A 5,599-nucleotide genomic window follows, 5' to 3' on the forward strand; every position below is an offset into this window, starting at 1 on the left:
AATATAATATAAAAAATATGTGTTATAATATAAATATAATATTAAAATATGTCTTTATACTAGATAATAATACTTAATAACGTTGAGTGTTTAACTGCTCTAGCACTTTACCTGCAGGAAACAGTTTTTTTTTATTTTGGTGAAATACAACTAACATAAATTTATTTACAATTTTAAGCATTTTTAAATGTATAGTTTAGTGGAGTTAATATATTCAAAATGTTGTGCAGCCGTCACCATCATCAGTCTTCATAACTCTTTTCATATTGTAAAACTAAAAGTTTATGCTCATTTGAAAATGACTCCCAATTTCCCCCCTCCTCAACCTCTGGAAACTACCATTCTGTTTTCTGCCTCCATAGTTTTGCCCACTCTAAGTACCTCACATAAGTGGAATTTGTCTTATTTGCCTGTTTGTGACCGGCTGATTTCATTTAGTATAATGTCCTCAAGTTTTATTCATGTTATATAGCATATGTCATAATTTTCTTCACTTTTAAGCTTGAGTAATATTTCATCGTATGTATCTCACATTTTGCTTATCCATTCATCTCTCAGTGGACACTTGAGTTGCTTCTACATTTTAGCTGTTGTGAATACTGCTGCTATGAACATGGGTGTATAAATATCTCAAGACCTTTTTATCAGTTTTTTAAAATATATACTCAGTAGTAGTTTAGCTGGATTATATGGTAATTTTATTTTTAATTTTTGAGGAACTGTCCTACCCTTTTATTCAATAGTAGCTATACCAATTGACAATTGGCATTCCTACCAACAGGGCATAAGCGTTCTCAATTCTCCACATATTCCCTGATACTTGTTATTTTCAGGGTTTTTTTGTTTTGTTTTGTTTTTGTTTTTTATGGGAGCCATGTTAATGGGTGTAAGGTGATATTTCATTATAGTTTTGATTTGCATTTCCCTAATGCTTAGTGATGTTAAGCATCTCTTCATGTGCTTATTGGCCATTTGTATATCTTCTTTAAAAATATATATATACTCATTCCTTTGCCCATTTTTGAATTATGTTTATTTTTTGTTATTGAGTTTCAATAATTTTCTATATAACCTAGGTATTAATCCTTTATCAGACTTAAGATTTGCAAATATTCTCTTTCATTCCACAGGTTGCTAATTCTCTCTGTTGGTAATATCTTTTGATGCTGTTGTGTCCGGAATTGATTCATTCCTGTGGGTTCTTGGTCTCACTGACTTCAAGAATAAAGCTGTGGACCCTAGTGGTGAGTGTTACACTTCTTACAGATGGTGTTTCCAGAGATTGTTCCTTCAGATGTGTCCAGAGTTTCTTCCTTCCAGTGGGTTCATGGTCTTGCTGACTTCAGGAATGAAGCCGCAGACCTTCGCAGTGAGGGTTACAGCTCTTAAAGGTGGCGTGTCCAGAGTTGTTTGTTCCCCCTGATGGGTTCGTGGTCTTGCTGACTTCAGGAATGAAGCCGCAGACCCTCGCAGTGAGTGTTACAGCTCATAAAGGTAGTGCGGACACAGAGTGAGCTGCAGCAAGATTTACTGTGAAGAGCAAAAGAACAAAGCTTTCACAGCATAGAAGGACACCCCAGTGGGTTCCCGCTGCTGGCTCAGGTGGCCAGTTATTATTCCCTTATTTGGCCCTGCCCACATCCTGCTGATTGGTCCATTTTACAGAGTACTGATTGGTCCATTTTACAGAGTGCTGACTGGTGCATTTACAATCCTTTAGCTAGACACAGAGTGCTGATTGCTGCGTTCTTACAGAGTGCTGATTGGTGCATTTACAATCCTTTAGCTAGATACAGAGTGCTGATTGGTGCATTTACAATCCTTTAGCTAGATACAGAATGCTGATTGCTGTGTTTTTTACAGAGTGCTGATTGGTGCATTTACAATCCTTTAGCTAGACACAGAGTGCTGATTGGTGCGTTTATAATCCTCTAGCTAGACAGAAAAGTTTTCCAAGTCCCCACCTGACTGAGAAGCCCTGCTGGCTTCACCTCTCACTGTTATACTTTGGACATTTGTCCCCCCAAAATCTCATGTTGAAATGTAATCCCTAATGTTGGAAATGAGGCCAGACTGGATGTGGCTGGGCCATGGGGATCTATCCGTCATGAAAGACTTAGTGCCCTCTCCACAGTAATGAGTGAGTTTCCACTCTATAAGTTCATGTAAGAGCTGGTTGTTTAAAAGAACCTGGCATCTCCCTTTTGCTCCCTCTCTCTTGCCATGTGATGTGCCTGCTCCCCATTTGCCTTCTGCCATGATTGAAAGTTTCCTGAGGCCTCACTAGAAGCAAATGCTGGTGCCATACTTCTTGTACAGCCTGCAAAACTGTGAGTGAAATAAACCTCTCATCTTTATAAATTTCCCAGCCTCAGCTATTTCTTTATAGCAACATAAAACAGATTAACACAGATGCACAATTTTTAAAAATTTTATAAGAAAAAATTTGTCTCTTTTTTCTTGTATTATCTGTGCCTTCGGTATCATACCTAAGAAAGCTCTGACAAATCTAATGTAGTAAATCTTTTGCCCTATATTTTCTAGTAAGTTTTTTTTTAGTTTTAGGTCTTACATATATACTTTTGATCTATTTTGAGTTAATTCTTGTACATGGCTTTAGATAAAGATCTATCTTCATTCTTTTGTATGAGCATATCTGATTTTCCCAGCACTGTTTTTTGAAAAGACCGCCTTTTCCCTATTGTGTGGTTGGCAACCTTGCAAAAGATTATTTGACCATATATATGAGGCTTTATTTCTGAGCTTTCTATTCTGTTCCGTCTGTCTATATGTCTGTACCACACTGTATTGATTACTGTGGATTTGTAGTAAGTTATAAAATCTGGAAGTATGAGTTTTCCACACTTCTTTTTCAAAATTGATTTGGGTATTTGGCATCACTTGAGATTCCACTTGAATTTTAGGGTTTTTTTTTCTATTTCTACAAAAAACATCATTGAGATTTGTATAGAGATTACATTGAATCTATAGATTGCTTTGGGTAGCACTGCTATCTTACTAATATTACGTCTTCTAGTTCATGAACATAAAATGTGTTTTCATTTATGTTTTCATTTATTTCTTTCAGCAATGTTTTGTAGTTTTCATTGTGCAAGTCTTTTACCTCTTTAAGTTAATTGTCAAATATTTTACAGTTTTTGATGTTATTGTAAATAAAATTGCTTAATAATTTCTCTTTCAGATTGTTCATTGTCAGCATATAGAAATGCAATTGATTTTCACTTGTTTGTTTTGCATCCTACTATTTTGCCAAATTTATTTATTAGTTTTCAAGTTTTTTTGTGTGTGTGGACATGTAAGTTTATATACTCTGTGAATGGTGATAATTTTACTTCTTCCTTTGTAATTTGTTTGCCTTTTATATGTTTTTCTCGTCTGATTGCTCTGGCTAGAATGTCCAGTGATAACTATGTTGACTAAAAATGGTAAAAGTGGTTATCCTTGCCTGGTTCTTCATCTTGGGGGAAAAACTTTTAGTCTTTTACTGTTGTGATGTTTACTGCAGGTTTTTAACATATGCCTTTAATTATGTTGAGATATTTCAGTCCATTCTTATTTTGTTGAGAATTTTTATCATGAAAGGATGTTGAATTTTCTTGAAAGCTTTTTCTGTGTCAATTGAAATAATTATGTGTTTTTTTCTTTATTCCATTAATATTGTATATTACATTGATCAATTTTTGTATGTTGAATTATCCTTGCATTCCAGGAATAAATTCTACTTGCTCATTGTGTATAAAACTTTCAATATGCTGCTGAATTTGATTTTCTGTTTTTTTGTTGAGAAATTTTAGGTAAATGCTCATAAGGAAAATTGATCTGTAGTTTTCTTTTCTTGTAGTAATTTCATCTGACTGGTATTAAGATAATGTTGGCCTTATAGAATGAGTTTGGAAGTATTACCTCCTATTCAATTTTTAGAAAAGTTTGAGATGGACTGGTTTAATTCTTTAAATGTTTGGTAGAATCATCAGTGAAACTATCACATCTAGGACTTTGCCTGAAAATCTTTGATTGTTGATTCAATCTCCTTACCAATTGCAGGTATATTCAGATTTCCCATTTCCTTGTAATTTAGTCTTGGTAGATATTGCACTTCTAGAAATTTTTTGTTTCATCTAGGCTATCTAATTTGTTGGTGCACAATTGTTCATAGTACTTTTTAAATAATACTTTTTATTCCTGTAGAATCGGTAGAAATATCTCCACTTTCTTTTCTGATGTTATTAATAGGATTTTGTTTTTTTCTTTGTACGTCTAGCTAAAATTTTATCAATTTTCTTGGTCTTTTTAAAAAATTACCTTTTTGTTTCATTAATCTTTAAATTGATTTTCTATTCCCCATTTTTAAAATATTTGCTCTAATCTCTGATTTTTTCTTTCTCCAGCTTGCTTTGGATTTAGTTTGCTCTTTTTCTAATTCCTTAAATTGTTAAGTTAGGTTATTGACTTGGGATCTGTCTTGTTTTTTAATGTTACCATTTATAGCCACAGAATTCCCCCTTAGCACTGGTTTTAGTGCTTCCATAAATTTTGATATATTCTGTTTTTGTTTTCATTTGTCTCCAAGAATTTTCTAATTTCCCTTGTAATTTCTTCTTTATTTCATTAATTGTTTTAAAATATGTTGTTTCATTTTTAATAATTTGTGAATTTTCCATTTTTTCTGTTATTGACTTCTAACTTCATCTCATTGTGGTCATAAAATATCATATCTACATTTTCATCTATTAAGACATAATTTCAGGCCTAACATATGGTCTGTTCTGGAAAATGTTCCATGTTTACTTGAGAAAAATGTGTATGCCATTGTTCATGGGTAGAATGTTCTGTATATGTCTGTTAGATTTAGTTGGTCTGTTGCATTATTTAAGTCTTCTATTTCCTTATTTTTGTCTGATTGTTTTATACTTCAGTGAGAGGAGGGTATTGAAGTCTCCAAATACTATTGTTTACCTGTCTATTTCTCTCTTCAGTTTTGTCAGTTTTTGCTTCATGTATTTTGATAATCTGTGATTAGGCGTGTAAATATTTGTGATTATTATAATTGTATTTATTATTATAATTATAATATATAATTATAATTATGTTATAATTATTTATTGTTGCTGTATTGAATCTTTTATTAATATGCAATATTTATCACTTGTACTTTTTTAATTTAAAGTTTATTTTATTAGTATAGCTGATATACTTTGATATAGTAAATATCAAAGTTTATTTTCGATATTAGTATAGCTGCTCCTGATCTATTTTGTTTACTATTTGCCTGAAATATCTTTTTCCATCCTTTTTACTTTCAATCTATTTGTGTTTTTGGCTCTCAAATTAGTCTCTGGTAAACAGCATGTAGTTGGATTATGTGTTTTCTTTAATCCATTATGCATATCCCTGTCTTTTGATTAGATAATTTAATACATTTACATTTAAAGCAATTACTGATAAAAAGAGACTTCTGTCATAGCTTTCTGTTTCTAAATATCTTGTAGGTTTTTGGCTTTCATTTCTTACATTACAAATTTTGTATTTATCTGAAATTTTTGTAGTGAACTGTTTGCATTTCTTTCTTATTTTCCTT

At 32.3% G+C, this 5,599-nt stretch overlaps 1 long non-coding RNA gene across 1 annotated transcript; it reads left to right on the forward strand.

Moving 5' to 3' along the window:
* Positions 1–213: 213 nt before the first annotated feature.
* On the forward strand, positions 214–5,145 carry LOC134730394 (uncharacterized). The gene is made up of 3 exons (XR_010112164.1): positions 214–1,244; positions 2,269–2,330; positions 4,410–5,145. It is a non-coding gene; the product is annotated as an uncharacterized LOC134730394 (long non-coding RNA).
* Positions 5,146–5,599: the final 454 nt, after the last annotated feature.

Source organism: Pan paniscus, chromosome 4 (genome assembly GCF_029289425.2).
Source record: "Pan paniscus chromosome 4, NHGRI_mPanPan1-v2.0_pri, whole genome shotgun sequence".
NCBI lineage: Eukaryota > Metazoa > Chordata > Mammalia > Primates > Hominidae > Pan > Pan paniscus.